The 17700-nt window shown below is 50.3% G+C and overlaps 1 protein-coding gene across 3 annotated transcripts in view; it reads right to left on the bottom strand.

Annotated features, from left to right (window-relative positions):
- The window catches only part of ARHGAP22 (Rho GTPase activating protein 22), a 143575-nt gene that overhangs the window by 37608 nt on the left and 88267 nt on the right, over positions 1-17700 (bottom strand). The window lies entirely within an intron of this gene.

Here is a 17700-nt window from a genome sequence, read left to right as displayed (position 1 = left end):
CCCAGCTGGGCTTTCTTCCCCTCGGGGCTCTGGGATTTAAAACCTTCCTTTTGTGCCAGAGTCTCTCTTTGCACCCACGCAAGGGGTTCTGGGGAGAGGAGGTGACTCCAGAATACAGCAGATCCTAGCAGGGCTTCCAGGACAAGATCTACCTTTCACCCTTTCTGTATAAGAATTTTCATAATAAAAAGAAACAGAGTCAAGGACACCTGCAAGCCCATTTTGTGAACATAGTAGCTCGCAGGACCCTTTCTATGGCATTCAGGTCGAAAAGCTGTCCTTTTGATGTAATTAATCAAGTGATACCTGAATTAGCTCAGGATTTAGGGGAAATGTTTACAAAATACAAGAAGTCACTATTTGAAGGTGACAACAGCAGCAATGTACAAAGTGTCACAGGGACCACCAGCATCCTACTGACTGCCCAGGGGAGCGGGGAGCCCTGGGGAGGGCCCCAATACTTGGGTTCTCAGGGGTGAAGGTCAAGTGTGGGGATGCAGCTGTGCAGAGCAGCGTAATTCAATGGAAATATTATGTGAGCCACAGACAATTCCAAACGTCTTAGTAGCTACATTTAAAAACTAAAAAGCTGGTGAACTCATTTTGAATGCTATATTTTGTTTATCCCAATACATCCAAAATAATACAATTTCTTTCAACACATAATCAGAAACTATTGAGATATGATAGATATATACATGTATTTTTTTGTACTAAGTCTTCAAAATTTAGTGTGTATTTTGTACTAACAGCACATGGGGACTAGCCACATGTCAAGTGCTCAGTAGCCACATATGGCTGGTGGCCCCGGGCCTGGGCAGCTGTCAGACAGCATAGACGGGGGCTGCAGAGGAGGGGAGAGCCCACCACCCCCAGACTTCCTGAGACGGCTCGTGTGTTTGCACATGCACGCACTTGCTCGGCCAGCTCTGGGTAACGTCGAGAAGCCGGCTGGGTTTTTCCTCCCCTGCCTATCCCTGCCAGGCTGCCCCAGGCTGAACCAGAGCAGAGGTCCAAGCATCCCACGAATCTCTGTCATCCTGTCTTCACTCAGTTTCTCTTGCTGGCAGTCACTGAACGCCACTTGCCCTTCCAGGGTTAATCACCACCCCCAGCCTGATGTCCCTGCAGCCTGTCCTTGACCCTGGCTGTCCACTTACCCCTGGGCAGACGCCTGCTCCTCTTCAGATGCCTGGCGAGGCAGAAAGGCATGGTGTAAGAAGTGGTGGGGCCGTGGCGGCAGGAGCGGCAGCCAAGCTCGGCAGGGCCAGGGACAGATGCCAGGTGCACGCGGGCTGGCAGTTTGGGTTTGTTCGTGTGGCTGGAGGCAGAGGCTGCAGCCTCTGGGCTGTCTGTGCTCTGCCAGTGGGCGGAGGGTGGGGGGGGACCAGGCACTTTTTGTCTGCCCTGGGGAACTTCTGTACTTCTCAGTGCCCCAAAGCCGGGACTATCCTGGGCGGAGCGGGGCGAGGAGGAACAGCTGGGTTCCTGCGGGGCCCTCCAGCTGGTGCTGGTGCACCATCTGCCCTGGTTTCCTACAACGGAAATCCCTGGGCAGGTCCCAAGCACTGACCACCTTGCACATGCCAGCTTGCATTCTAGGACTGAGAGCACATGGAGTGCCACCCGGCTGCCTTTGGGTCCATCCCTTGCCCCAGCATGCGAGGAGCTGAGAGCATAGGGCTAGACCCCTGGCTCCATCAGCTTTGTGTCTCTGGGTCCTCCTCTCCAAGTGGAGATTCAGGGAGCCTTCCTCAGTGGGTTGGTGGAGACTAAACGAATACGTAGGAGAAAGCTGATGCAACGTTAAGTGCTTACTGGCCACCTACTCTTTTTACGTTTCCGTCTCTTCATCAGCAAAATGAGGCCAATAACTGGACCTACCTCTTGAGGTTCTGGTGAGGGTTGAATGAAACAAGGATGCCAGAAGCTGGGCATGGCACCTGTCCGTGCTTCCTACGTGCCATCTGTAGTGACCATCATCCCTATGTCACTGCAGGGCAGCTGGAACTCCAGAAGCTTCCAGTGGCCCAGGGCCACCCGGCTAGGAAATGGCACAGCAGGATTTGGATTTAGCAGTTTGGGGTTCTTTCCACAAAATCAGCTGCTACCCTTATGGTGCACCCCCTGATCCTCGGGATAAAGAGCCCGAGACAGCCCCCTTGCCCAGCCTGGCTGCCTCTCCGGTATCACTCACTCCTCCCAGCGCACAGTGTCAGGAGCCTGGACCACAGGCAGCTCCGAAGATAACAGCTTAAGGGCTGGCAGGGTAGGGGGCGGGGGGGGGGCAGGGGCAGTGGGCACCAAACTCTGGTGAGAAAGTACAGGGTGAGGTGCTACACTTGTGTTGATGCCACCTGTTTACCTGCCTTCCTTTAGATGGAGCCTTCCTCAGCACGGATGTACCCAAAGCCAATGCTCTGTTTAGTGCAGACGCACTGGCCGCGTCCCCACCAAAGTCAGTGACAATACAAGCATGTCCAACATCACCACTGTTATTTAACATTTCCTGGAAGTATGTGCCAGTGCAATTAGATTAGAAAGAAAACATAAAACTATAAAAGCTGGAGGGGAGGGCCTGGTCTTATTACTATTTGTGGTTATTATTTATTTGTGTGGAGAACCTAAGTCAATAAACTGAAAATCCATCGCAAGCAATGAGAGAATTTGGTACAGCAGCCAGATACAAAATTAATACACAGAAACCACAATCCGTTTATAAATTAGAAGAGACAGAAATGCATATCATCTGTCATAAGTAGGAAAACTCAAACAGAGATGCCAATTTCCCCAATTTAGTCCATAAATCAGCACAATAAAATACAATCGTATTTCTTTTTAAATTAGGCAAGTTGAGTCTAAAATTCTTAAGTAAAAATAGCAAATGCATTTTTGTAAAAAAAAAAAAAAAAAGAATAGTGAAATCAGACCAGCCCTAGCAATTACTAAAACAGAGTGAAATATACAGCTGCGATAATTAAAGCAACGCAGTACTGCGCAACATGAAAACAGACTCAAACACATTTGGGAGCTTGGAATAGAATTAGGAAGTTATTTCAAAGGGGCCGATACAAGATGGATTCTTCAGTAAATGGCATAGGAACAACTGAACAGCCACCTAGAGCAAAATTATCAAGTTGGAAACTTATACCCCATCTTACAACAAATAAAAAAAATCATGATGGTTCAGAGATTTAAAGATAAAAAAATGAAATCACAGAAGTACCAAGATCCATCGTGGGAGAAATTTTGTTTAATCTCGAAGTGGGAAAGGTCTTTCTAATACGACTCCAAAACCAGAGACCACAAAAGAGAATCTCACTACAGGAAAGTTAAAAACATTTGCAAGGCAAAGAAAAGACAGTGAAAAGACAAATGACAAAAGGAGAGGGGTATATATTCATCAAATGAGATGCTTTGCAGGTACTAAAAAAAAGGAGGATGCAGCTTATGCTCAGAATGTCCTCTGCTAGATACTGTTAAATGAAAAAGCCAAGGGCGGAGTAACATGCTACCATTTTTGCAAACAAAGGGAGGGAGGAAGGAAAAACAGAAATATTCCTGTTTGTGCAAAATACCTCTGGAAGGAGACAAAGACATTGGGAGCAGCAGTTCTTTGGGGCGGAAAGTGGACAGATAAAGGAAAAGGGGGCAGGGAGGCCGGCTTTTGGACTTTTGATATTTGTACCATATTATTTATTTGAAAAAAATAGATGAAAATGGAGTTTAATAGAAAGTGACAAGTAGGAAAGAAATCTCACATCCCCTGTGGGCTGCAAGCTGTGCACAGTGGAGGATGGCGGTGGATGGTGGGCACGCTGGCACCTGGGGGTCCCTCAGAGCTGGGTGACCAGCTGACCGAGGGGTGTGGGGCTCACAGCTGGAGGACTGACCCGAGGGGGACCGGTGAGGAAAGGGGACAGAGCCTTACCAACCTGGTAATAAAGATTTTTGCACCACTTCTTTGTGCAACATAATTTGACAATAGAGTGGTCTTCCCTTATCCGTGGGGGACACATCCCAAGACCCCCAGCGGATGCCCCAAACTGCAGATAGTACCAACCCCTGTATGTCTGATATTTCTCCTGTACATATATACATGCCTGTGATTAAGTGTAATTTATAAATTAGGCATATTAAGAAATTAACAATAACTAGTAATAAGATAGAACAGTTATAAAAATATCCTGTAGTAAAAGTTATGTGACTGGGACACCTTGACAGTCGATTGGATAACCACGAGGGCTGCTCAGTGACTAAGGGGCCGGCAGCATATTCTGTGTGGATCTGCTGGACCAAAGGGTGACTAACCCCTCCGTGGGACACAGCAAGACAGCATGAGACTTCAGCACGCTACTCAGAACGGCGTGGATTGTTCTAAAGCTGATGTCTTGTTTATTTCTGGAATTTTCCATTTAACATATTTTCAGACCACAGTTGACCGCAGGTAACTGAAACCACAGAGACCGAAACCACCACGGAAAGCCAAACCATGGATCAGGGTGGGGGCACTACTGTATCTCTCAGAATTTTAAATGACTCAGCCATCCTCCCTAGGGGATTTACCCTTCAGATAAATTTGCACATGTGCATAATTAGGAGGCAGTGAGAATAACAGGGAACAACTTAACCGTCCATCAAGTTAAATAAATAATGTCGTTTTGCTCTTTTGGTGGGGGGAGGGAGGAAGTAATTAGGTTTATTTATTAATTTTTTAATGGAGGTACTGGGGAGTGAACCCAGGACCTCGTGCATGCTAAGCATGTGCTTTACCACTGAGCTATACCCTCCCCCTAAATAAATAATGTGCTGGTAAACGATGTCCATTCAAATAAAAGGTGGTGGTGGAACTATGTGATACGGAGTGATGTATTATTATGTGGAGAAAGCAAAATACCGCTTGAAGCACATGCTGCCATTTGTATAAGAGGGGCAAGGACACACCGGGGTGCCTATTTCTGAAAGGACAAGCAGGACCCGGGGACCCGGGCTTGCTTCAGGGGAGGAGGTGAGGGGCTCAGGACACGAGGCTTGCTTTTCATCATAGGCCCTTTGAAGTGTTTGCGTATGTTATCACAGGCACAGAGCGCTTTCTTGAATAAAAATTGTTTCTTTTCCTTGTTAAGAGAGGTGGTGGCCCCTGGGTTTGGCCCTGCAGAACTCAGACCTGCCCTGTGCTTTGAGTACTTTTCGTTTAGGAAAATGTCTCAAATGTCCTGCAGTCGGTTTGCGGTCCAAGTTCCCCTTTGGCCAGCCTAGCCCCACAGCAGTTTCATTTCTCCAAACCAGCATCTCCCTGGGAAATCTTCTTTTGTGGTTCTGGGGATGTTTGCATTTTTAGGGAATCCGTGCAGCACCCCATGGGAAAACTGGGGCTGTGATTTTTCTCACAGGGACAATTGCAGAAGTGAAGGAAGGGGCCAGCTGGGGAAGGCTCAGGCCTGGCCAGAGGGTCCCCTCTGAAGCACAAGGCCGGGCTCTCCCTTCCCTGGCAAGAATTCCACACAACAGCCCCTCTCCTCTGCCTTCAGGACACGTGCCCGCTCACTGCTTCCCACTGGGGCTCCTTTTGATTGGCTGAGGGGACCGTTTCAGCCCCACCAGCTAGTCTCCATAGTGGACCCCCTAGGTACTCTGCCCTACTTCTTGTGCCCAAGATATACCACGTACTTCATGCCTTATTGTCTTTGCACATGCTGTTCCCTTTTCTTGGGATCCCTTCCCCCTTGTGTCCACCTGGAAAACTCCTACCCATTCATCAAGACCCAGCTCAAATATCCACTTCTCCATCACCTTCCCTAACTGTTCCCCCCTCACCCGCTCCCAGTTTTCCTTCTCCCACTCTCCCCTCCACAAAAGGTGTTTTGAAGGTCTATCATGTGCCACACACTGAGCCATGAGCTGAGGACACAGCAGTGACAAAACCATGAGTCCCTGCCTCTTGGAGAAGGCAGCCAAGCTGGGGAGACAGGCTTGAACCATTATCACAGATGCAAAACCACCGTGGGGAGCAAGAGCTAGGGTGGATTCCTGAGGCGGGGTCAGGGTGGGGGTCAGGGTAGGGGTAGGGGTGGGGTGGGACAGCCTCCCACCCACAGCTCTGCCCACCTGGCTCTGGGCCTGGCCTGACTCGGCCCCCTGCTGTCTCCTGACCTGCCCGAGAAGCCAGGCCTTAGCAGTAACATGGCACTGCCCAGACTGGAAAACATCACTAACTGTTAGGGCAGTGCCCGCCCACCCCTCACCTCCATTTTAAAATAACTTTTGTGCAGGAAAAAAAATAAGTTAAAAATAGCAACATATGGAAATGGAACATGCCAGTTTCAGATGAAGAGCTGGTTCTGAACTGTTCCAGGGTGGGGAGGGTTGTGGTGGAGGAGGGGTGGGCCTGGCACTTGGAGGTGAGGGGAAAATATGTGATTTATGCTCAGGGACCTGGAAGGAATGATTATATTACATTATAAAATACTATATTAGCAAATTTATAAAATATTATATAAATCACAGAATATAAGTTATAAAAATAAAAAAATGAAATTTAAAATATATATTATATTATAAAAATGGAAAATAAAGGAACATTCATTGCCCTAAGAAAGGAAAAGGGAACATTTATGAAGTTCGACTTCCTTACATTCCTTGTACACCATTGGACTCAACCCCTCCTATGAATGTGCGCAGGGATATTTATTTCTACCATGTTACAAGCAACGTCAGCTGCAGAGGTAACAAGGGCCCCCAGCTGCAGCTTTACTGGTCCTGCCGCCCCCACACTGCTTGCAAAGGCGGGCACCCCTCCAAGCGACTCCAGGAAGTCAATGGTCTGATCGTATTACCACCCCTACTATGTGCAGGAGAAGCTGGGGCCAGTGGGTGGGTTTCCCAAGCCCTAGGAATCTAGCAAGTGATGGAAGCTTGATTTGCACTGAAGACCCACCCCAGTCTCCTCCCAGCCCCAGGTTCCCACCCTCCTGGATCTCCCCTTCAAGGCTTCTTGCACCTCTCCTGACCCCTAACGGAGGGCTTCGTCCAGGTGGGCGCTTCGGCATTTGTTAAACGAATGACTAAAGCACCAGTGGGCTGGCAGGAGCTGTTATTAACTGCGGGGGCCTGGCGCCTTTCCCTACCTCACGTTGCTGCTGAGAACGTGTCCCCTAATACCACGTGGTGTCTTAGCCTGGGTTCCCCCGAACCAAAGCCAGAGACCGGGCTTGGGAAGCAGGGCAGGGAACGGAACAGGGAAGCTGGGACAGCCCACAGGGACACCGGATCCAGCTGGCTGCTGTTTGGGAGCCTGGGGCCTCCACCCTGGTGGTATGGTCAGTGCAGCCTTCCAAAGGGTGTATCAGAATTGCCAGCCTGGGGACAAAGGGGGAGAGGTACCGATGGGCTCCAGTCAAGTGCGGTCCCGGGGGCTTTAACTTCCCTCTCCCCATCCCCCAATCCCTCTTCCCCTGACCCCCCCCCATCTTTCTTTCCTCTACCCCCCTTCCCCTTCCTTCCCTGCAGGTTTGACCAGTGCAGGAGACTTCAGGCAGGCTGGGCCTGGTCTAGCCTGCATGTGTAGGGAGCCTCTTTCTTTCAGTGAAGCAACAGATACTCCTCAAGACCCTACTGTGTGCATGGCATGCAGGGGAGGGGTAGAGGGGGTGCCTAAGTAAAGAGGACAAGCAAGGCCCTGCCCTCCTGGAGCTTACTCTTTGGGAAAATGGACAAAGGATGAGGGAGCAAATCAGGGAAGGAGGGAGCTCAGATGGGGCGACTGCAGCCGAGATGGGGTGGGGTTGCCCATATTGGAAAGGCCTGTCTGAGGGGTCCTTGAGTTGAGAACTAAGTGACTAGAGGGGCCGGTCCAGGCACAGAGGGTTGGGGGATGGGCAGCAAGTGCAAAGGCCCTGAGGTGGGAAAGGCCCTGAGGTCCTTGGTGTATCTCAATGCCCCCAGTGGGGCATAAGTGGGTCCAGAGGCAGCTAGGAGATTCTGGCAGGTGTCTGGTGGGGAGAAGCAGTGGCGTGGGTGAAGGCGTGACGATCGCCCGGGTTCAGGATGTCTTGGTCTCGGTGGTGATCCAGAGGAAGTGTTAGCACAAAGGTCAGCCTCTGGGGCTCCAAGCCTCTGCCCCTCCCCCACCGGCCCTGGGACATAAGTGGAGCCAAGGCAGGCATGGTACCCAGTGCCGGTGGGAGAAGGGGGTGTCCTGAGTCCCACCATATCTAGCTCACTGTCTCCAGAAACTGCACATTTTAGACTAAATTTAGAAAATAAATAAAAATCACTTTGTGACTGTAAGCATCAATTATAAAAATGCCAGTGGCATCCCCTCCCACCCCCCTCACAGCTGATTCCCACCTCAGGCTCAAGCCCAGCTGCTTGAAAAGCACAGCCCCCAGGATGCTGCTCTGACTCCCTTTTCCTCGCTATTGGCTCCCTGTGCCCAAGCCCCGCAGTCTGGCATCATGGGGGAAGGCCCGGGCCACGGGGCAGGGGCTGACCATCATCCAAGGTCCCGGATTAGAGCCCTATCATTGACACCAGCCCGTGCCTACATCGCCACCTCTCCCTCTACCGGGAGGACGTTCTTGTTTGTTCCCCGGTGCTGGATGCCGCCCTCCTGGACAAGGGCTTCAGAACCGCTGCCCGGAAGGACATTCTACAGTCCTCTCATCACACAACCCACCAGGCACCGGGCTGGGGACGGGGGACACAGAGATGAAGCCCTGGTCCTCAGGGAGCCAGGGGCAAGCAGGTCAGCCATAGACTGGAAGCAGCCCAAGACGCCAAATTAGCAACAGGAAGGAAGGCTGCCCTTTCCTTCGGGGAGGATGTACTGCCTCTCTACTCTTTCTTATGGAGATGGAGGTAAGCCCCTTCCCCAGTTCTGCATCACAAAACCTCCCCATCACAGGAACTCTTCCTAGTGGGGGGAAACCCCGATGGCGGCCGGGAGAGGTGGGGGAAGGGGGTTCATACCGTTTCCGCCTCCCCCGGGGGTGAGTTCAGACCCCCTCCCTGAGGCCAGGTGGCGGCAGTCTCCGCAGAACCTGGCTGGAGTAGGGGGGCTAAATGAAGAGACTGGGGCTGGGGAAAGTGACCTGCCAAGCAGGGGTTAAGTGACCAGGGCCTAGGGGACTCCAAGCCCATGATCTACCCACCCAGTACTGTGCACTCAATCCAGCCGCCTCTGTTCCTTTCTGCCTCCACTAGCCGGCCCCGCGGAGCCACAAAATCTATGCTGGGCACATGAGAAATTCCTTAATTCGAGGTGGACCCCATGGATCTCTTTCTGATGCTCTTTTCTTCTTTGCATGGTTTCCCCGCATGTGGGCCCACCTCCAGCAGGTGTGTGAGACCTCAGGGCTCACCCTCTTCTTAAACCAAATTCTTCAGGATTTTTTAAAAAACAATATACTATTTTTATAAATGGCCTCCTTCCTGGATGCCAGGTATAAACAACCAGACAAGAAGTCCTGCCAGGGCCAGGATGGAGGTTTAATCTGTTCACTGTTACTCAGCACCACTCCCCAGCACAACTCCAGGAGGCAGCCATTCACATGGTAGTAGAAGTTCCTGGAACCTTCTCGGGGCAGCCATTTAATAATACAGTTTTAATAAATGGCACCCCAGTGGCTGACATTCACACTGTGGTTTAAGTGCCTTCCCACCTCCTTCCCTGGGGCAGCCATTCTCATTGTAGTCTAAAATGATTGGCGCCCTCTGGAGGCCCCACTCCACACTGCAGCTTCTGTGAATCCCTCCCCAGCTGGAGTTAACATGGTGGCCTCCATGTTTCCACATTTAAGCCTCAAAGCAACCTTAAGGAAGGTCTTATCTTTCAGCATCTTACAGAAGAAAACTACCTCAAACTCCCAGCCTGAGGTCAGAGCTGAGATTTTACGCTTCATCTATTTGTTGTCCAGTGCTTTTCCCTTCAGCAGAACTGGCAGGGCTGGGGAGCAAAACCTCAACCATCCAGCCTCTCCGGGCCTCCTGCCTAACCCAGTCCCACAGCAACCCCCAAACTAGACCTTGTGAATCCCATTTTCCTGATGGGGAAACTGAGGCATGAAAATGCCGAGTCTCTTGCCAGAAGTCCTGCAGTCAGTGAGTGACCTGGGCCTGCCTGTCTCAGAGAGGGCCTGCTTCCCAGGGCTGCCCTGCCTTCCACCAGGATGGTCAGAATCCAGTCCAACTGCCAGGGCTCAAATGCGGGGGTGGCCACCGTCCATACTGAGGTGGGTGTTGTCCTTTACATGGTGTGCTTCGAGGACCCCCAAACCATCCCTGGGGTGTCAGTCTCTCACCTGACCCTCACTCCAAACAGATCTGCCCTGCCAGGCAGGCCCTCGTCAAGGGTCACACCCCATGCTGGCTTGTGTAACTGATCACAGGGTGGCCCAGTGTCCCTTGTGAACAGCTGTTAGTAGACACTCCTCAGAGACCTGCAGAGGACATTTAAAAACCCACCACTGGGGCCTGGCTGGCACAGCTGCTCAAAGAGGGAGCTGCTGGCCTGGCTGCCAAGCCTTTCAGGGCAGCGAGGTCTCCCTCCAGCCACTCTCAGACACACAGGAAGGCCCACTGCAGGCCCTTCGCCTCGGGCACAGGCTAGGACAGCTAAGCTGCCTCCTTTTGGAGGAATGTCTGACTTTCTGTACAACACATGGTGCCATTGGGGGAAAAGAGAAAAACTGAAAAGTCATCAAACACTATGAACAGATGGACCGCACCTGGGGCTCGAGCCACACCTGGAGGGGCCACAGGAAGGTCTGGCCAGAACATCACTGCCTGGCCGGCAGCTGCGTGAGGGAGGGCCTGGAGGTTAAGTGTAGGGGACACAGCACACGGTCCCGTTGGCACGGTAAAGGCTCTGAGAGGTCCACCGGCAGAGAAAATCCTCAACTCCACTCAGTTCCGCTCAGCTTCTCCCAGGGACTGTGAAACGCATTGCCAATGGCAACGCCTGTTAACCTCCTAAGAGGCCCCAAGAATGCGTGTTCCTGAGAAGATGCTGCGGGCGCTGCTGAGGTGGGGAAGAGAAAGGGCACTACTGTGCCACATGTCGTGATGGAACAGCATGGACACAGAGGGAGGAAAGGTGCCAGAGCCCTGCCTTCTGCATGCAAACGGCTTCATCCCTGTGGGTCCCTCCCTGATGCCCCTCCCTCATCTTTGCTCCTGTCCATCCACCCAACTGTCTGTCCGTGAGCAAGCCTGGGTGTGGCCTGATGACGGGCTGGACTAGACCTGGCCTCCTGGGGAAAGGCTACCGTGAACCGCACAGTCTCATTTACAGAGAGCCGAGTGCCCTCTTGCACTCCCGCCGCCGGCCAGCCTGGCCCAGGATGCGCTGCAGGCCAGCGTGGGGGACCAGAGCCCATGCCATGCCGGGCCCCACGGGGCCTCGGCTGCCCGGGAGCACCCAGGACGGGGAGAACCCCAGCTCCCCGCCCGTCAGTCGGGTGGAGGGACGCCCTCCAGCTGAGGCCAGATCGGGATGCCCAGCACAGCAGAGCTTTGTTTCAGCCTCCACCATCCATCGCCGCACAGACGCTCCCTGAATGGCACTGTTGTGGTATTTTAAGAAGATTCTACAAATAGCACTAACTCAGAATGGGCCTCAGAGCCAGCGCATGAATGCTGCAGGCGAGGGCGGGCCAGCCTGGGAGCTCGAGCCAGGACAAAGGGGCCTCACAGGGGAGGCAGGGCAGGATGCTGGGTGACCCGGGCCTTTTCCGGGGCTCCATGGCCTCATTTCCCCCAGACTCACCCAGCGGCACCCCCTCCTCCATTGCCCGGTCCTGGTCAGTGGCTTCTCGGGAGTTTGTTGGGAAAGAGCAATTCCCCAGCCCCTCTGAATAAAGAAAGGGGCTGCAGCATCCTTTCGGCGCCTGCTTCTCCCAGATTTCCAGGGATTTCACGCACTGATGGTGTCCTGCGGGTCATGGAGGAGGGGGGCACAGGAAGGAAGGATGTCCTCAGGTTTTCATGAGAAATCACTTTATTACGTAGCCAGAGACCCACAGTCCTAGCAGCCAAAGACCTTTAACTAGAATCTTTCCAGAAGAGTCCATTCTTGAGACTTGAAAGACAGCTGAGGGAAGAAACAGCCTGGATTTTGGGGTCATTCAGACCTGACCGGCGACATTTGGGTGGCCAGGGGCAAACTATTTATCTCTCAGCCTCGATATCTTCATCTCCAAAGCCCACAGTATCCAACGACCCTGGCGGGGAAGGTTGAGGAGTGGGAGGCAGCGCATGCGCTGTGCTTGGCACCGACAGAGCTCAGCAAACTCAGCCTCTCCTCCCTCCCAGATGAAAGACCGTGTATTTAACGCCATGCATAAAACGTTTCTAAACTTGGTGGAGAAACCTGGCAGGCATCAAGGGAACCCCTCTTGACCCTGTGAATCCACAAAAACATCGGGGTTATGGAGTTAACGCAAATGAGCAAGGCAGGACGGTCGAGGGGGCCCGGGCCTGGGGCAGAGTAGAGACTTAAGGTGACATAAGCCTGTTGTGTCCCGTCTGGTACTTGGAAATGTTGAGACAATGGAGGAAGGATCATTTATGACAGAGCTGCCTGACTGCCCAGAGCATTCTGAGCAGGGGCCATGGCCGAGGGGCTGACTGGACATCCAGCTGTGAGACATGGCCTGAAGGCTGGCTCCCCCCGTACCCATGGGCTCCCTCCCCCAACCCTCATCTTGCCTTGAATGACTCTTGAATGTCTGGCCCCTTCCCTCCATTCCTCCATTTTGGCGTAAGGAAGGTGTGATAGCCACTCTGTAAGTGGCCCAGCACAGAACCTGCCCTCAATTCATAGGGACTAAACTAGAACGCAGTTAGGCAGCCTTATTCAGGACCGGACTGGGGCCCCCAGACTCAGAGACTGTGAGCGAGGTCCCCACTGGCCTACTGACATGGTGGGTGGCCTTAGGCAAGTCATTTTCTCTTTGGGGAGTGTTTTTTTAAGACTCACCTAGAAAAGGTCAGGCTAGGTGATCTCAGAGGACCTGAGGACCTCCCAAGCTTGCGCCCTCTCAGCCTGGACATTACATCTCTAAGTCCCCATGTTTTGATCATTAGCAAGATGATAATCAGAGTGGACTCTCTCCTTGACCCTCCTTGGGAAGACTTCACAGGAAAAGACCTTGCTTGTTCCCGAAAATGGATTGGGGCGAGGTAGGTAGGGGTCTGTTCGCAGGCAGGTGGCCCTGAACATGGCTTCTGGGACCTTGCTAAGTCAGAGGTACAGGTGTTTCCCTGAGGATCCCAGAGCCTGCTGTTGTGGGGAAGGCAGTGTTTGGTGTTGGTGGGGCTCATCCTACACAAGCCCTTTTTCTCCACACCCTCGCCCCCTGGCAATAGCCTGGTGAGGCACTGCTTTCCCAGCCAGGTGACACCGAAGTCCCAAGCCAGGCACAGCCAGACGCACCGCAGGTCAAAGTGGGAGAGTCTGGATTTGAACCCAGAGCAACCTGATTCCAAGGCCATTCATGCTGTCGCCCCACCCTGTCCCCATTCTGCACCCCCTTGGAGAGCCCCCTGGAGGGATGTGGGCCTCTCTGTGTCTGACTCTCCTCAACAGTAAACCGAAGAAGAGGAAATTGCCCAGTCTCAAAGATCTCTCCTTGCTCCCAAGTTCAGGGCTCTCTGCCTCCAGAAATTTTGGATGCAGGCTGCATGGAGTTCAAAATCCTCAAAAACAGCTATGCAGGGACCAGGATCAATCAGAATCAAAGTGGGTCCTAAGCCACATCTGGTACTAGGTGGCCAGGTCCTAGAGAGTGGGGAGGCAGAGGGGCCCGGGAAGGCTGGGGGCAGTGACAAGTCACTAAGTGGTACGGAAATGTTCCAGCGGTTTACAGACCCCCTCGCTGCTCTGGTGAGCTCCCTCTGAATGTCCACTGTGGCCGCAGACCTCCTGGGCTGGAAGGTATCTGAGGGCCTGTGGGTTAGGGCCCTGCTTTGGGGAGGCGTGAGAAGGAGGGTGGGGAGCAGGTGTAAAGGGCCCCGCGCCCACTTCTGAGCCACACCTCATGCTCTGTGCTTGCAGAGACAGTCACATGGTGGTCAGGGCCACTGTGACCTCACTGCTGGTGACAGGGCCTTTCGTAAAAGACCGAACTAAACCCCTGGGATGCCCAAGCCTGCATGTCCCTGGCGTGTCGAGGTGAGTGCCAACTTGTTAACCATCCCTCCTGCTGCTGGTGCTGCTGGCTCCTGGGTGTCCGCGTGGAATCCTGTCGTTGGTGGGGACTGAAGCTATCAGCCGCGTGAGCCCTCAGTCTGGGTGAGAGGCTGTGCTCGGGGCAGCGCCCAGCTCCAGGAATGAGTCGCAACCCCCAGCCCAAGAGGAACTCCAAGGGTGGGTGGGTGGGCAGGTCCAGTGGGGGCCGGATATCAGAGAGGAACCGGCCCGGCTTCATGGCCTGGCTGAAACCACAAAAGAGAAACGGCTGGGTTGAGACTGACTTCTGACTTTTTCCAAACTGAATGTGACCCGGGAGTATCCAGTCCCTTTGTTCCGAGTTTCATCAGTAAAGGGCAAATGCTGCTTTTTGTTTTACTCTCACTTGGGGGTTCTCCACTGCCAGATGTCAAAGTGAACACCTGGCTTGGAGCTGCGTGGTATTAAAATGAAACAGAGTGCCGGTTAGGACTGCAGACTCTGGTGCCAGACAGCCTGCGTTGGCTTCCCAGTTCTGAGTGGCCTAGGGCAGGAACCTCTATGCCTCAGTTTCCTCGTCTCTAAATGAGACTGATAGCAGAATCCACCTGAGGCTAAATGAATTCCTATATACAAAGTGCTTAGGACAAGGCTTGGACCCTAGTGAGTGTCACATGTGTTATAATTGCTTTTATTTCAAGAAAACAACACTGGCCTCATCATTTTTTAGCCCTACCCTGAGCCTCAAATAACAAATAATAATCATTTCCATGATTGAGCATTTTTCTGTGTGCCAGCAGCCTCATAGACAGAGGCCAATTTAAATTTTCCCTTGACACAAGCTGGTGAGGTTGCTAGTATCCCAATTTACAGACAAATGTAGTAGCCCTCTTTGGCTCAGAGAAGTAAACTGTCCCCAAGGCTGCACAGACAGTATATGACAAGAGCCAGAATTCAGCACCACGTCTGCCCACCTCCCAGCTGCATGAGCTTACATTTCACACTACCTCCTTGAGACCAAGTCCTGAGGCACCTTAACTCACCTCCAAGCCACCGCTTAGCATCGGGGTAAAGGTCAGGTAAGAAGGGCAAGGCCTGGACCAGAGAAGATCTAAGTACCCGCCCACCTACCTTGGGGTGAATTAGCATCTCAGAAAGTCCCATCCCAGGACATTGTCGCAATTTGACCTGCCTTGCAGCTCCCTGAAAAAGTCCCATTTATAGAGCATTGTCATTATGTGACCTGACTCACTCTGTGGAAAAACCCTATCTGCAGGACATTGTCCAAAAAAAATCAGTGGTAATTCATTAACATTTCTGCTGCCTTAAACTGTGACACTAATTGGGCCAAATAAGCTCTGGACAAAGGGAAGATCTGGGGATGGAGAAATCTTCTGGGGGCTCTGAACAGCTCTGATATATTTCTGGAGATCTACAAGGCCGTGTACATGTGTAGAGCTGTGCCAGTGAACAGGAAAGACTAGAGAGGTCTCCACCTCTCACTTCCGGCTGACTTTGAGTCCCAGTACAAGTAGGAAGTGAAGATTAAGTCACAGTCATGAATTACCTAAGCATTGAAGGTGTGTCCCAACACACACACACACACACACACACACACACTCAGCAAAGGGTAGCAGACTTATTGGTTAGAGGCACTTAGTGATATCTCTGAAAAATCATTATCTGACCACTAAACAAATCAAGAAGAGACTTCAATGGCTGTGTACTACAGATTTTATAAATTTAGTCCAGGAAAGTCACTAAATAAACAGCTACACCAGTAATAACAACAAAAGCAGGGGAAGAAAGGGAATCTGATTTGCAGAGGTGCCACACTGTATTATGTACAATGTCCACCTTTCAAGAAAAGACTACAAGATACACAAAGAAAGAAGAAAGTATGGCCCATACACAAGGGGGGGAAAAAGCAGTCAGTAGAAACCACCCTTGGCCCAGATGTTAGACTTACAAGACAAAGATTTAAAATCAGTTATTATAAATATGTTCAAAGAAACCATGTCTAAAGAATTAAAGGCAGATATGACTGATATCTCACCAGATAAAGAATATCAATGAAGGGATAGAAATTATAAAAAGAACCAAACAGAAATTCTGGAGTTTAATAGTACAGTAACTACAATGAAAAATTCACTATAGCGAATTAAGAGCAGATTTGAGCTGGCAGAAGAAAGAATCAGTAAACCTGAAGATAGGTCAACTGAGATTATCCAATATGAAGAGAAAATAGAAAGAAAGAAAAAAAAGAATGAAGAAAAATGAACAGAGTCTTAGAAACCAGTGAGACATCATGAAGTGTACCAACATACGTATAATGGGAGTCCTAGAAGGAACGGAAAAAAGCAGGTAGAAAGACTATTTGAAGAAGTAATGGTTGAAAGCTTCCCAAATCTGTTGAAAACCATTATACATCCAAGAATCTCAATGAACTCCAAATATGATAAACTAAAAGAGATTCATATCCAGACATATCACAGTCAAGCTGTCTAAAGACAGAGAATCTTGAAAGAAGCAAAATGATTCATCACATACGAAGTGTGTATAACACTCACTATATAAAACAGTTAACTTCTCATAAAAAAAAAAAAAAAAGGAAACCAGAAGGCGGTGGGATGACATTGTCCAAATGCTGAAAGAAAAAAAGACTGTCAACCAAGAATTCTATACCCAGAAAAACCATTTTCAAAAACGAAGGAGAAATTAAAACTTTGCCAGATAAAGAAAATCTGAGAAAATTCAGTTATCTGTCCTATCAGATCAGTACTATAAGAAACTCTAAAGGGAGTCCTTCAGAAGAAATGAAAGAACATTAGATGATCACTTGGGTCTACAAGAAGAAATTAAAAACACCAAAAAAGATAACTATAGTTAAATATAAAAAACAGTATAAATATATTTTTTCTAGCTCTTTTCTTCTATCTGGTTTAAGAGACAACTACATGGAGCAACAAAACTGTGTTAATGGACTTCTAATGCATTAAGATGTAATTATTATGGTAATAATGGCATAAAGTGGGGAGAGGGAACAGAGCTCTATTGGAGCAAAGTCTCTGAACACTATTGAAACTAAGGTAGTATTAATCTGCACTGCATTAAAAGGCTAATTGTAATCCCCAGAACAAACACTAAGATGGTAACTTTAAAAATACTGTAAAGAAACATAAGGAAATTAAAATGGCAAAGTGAAAAATCACATAAAAAGGTGGTGGCAGTGAAAGACTAGGACTAAAAAGACATGAGTCATACAGAAAGTAAGCAGCAAAATGGCTGGCATAAATCTACATTACCAGTAATTACACTAAATGTAAGTGTATGAAATATTCCAATAATAAAGGCAAAGGCTGACAGAATGGATTTAAAAAAACAAACTATATGCCGTCCACAGGAAACACATTTAGATTTTAAAATACAAATGAATTGAAAGTGAAATAATGGAAAAAGACATACCATGTAAACAATACCCCAAAGAGAGCTAAAGTGGACCAAATATCGAACAAAACAGACCTTAAGAT

This window comes from Vicugna pacos, chromosome 11, assembly GCF_048564905.1.
Source record: "Vicugna pacos chromosome 11, VicPac4, whole genome shotgun sequence".
In the NCBI taxonomy this organism is placed as follows: domain Eukaryota; kingdom Metazoa; phylum Chordata; class Mammalia; order Artiodactyla; family Camelidae; genus Vicugna; species Vicugna pacos.
This window is presented reverse-complemented; position numbering and strand designations above follow the sequence as displayed.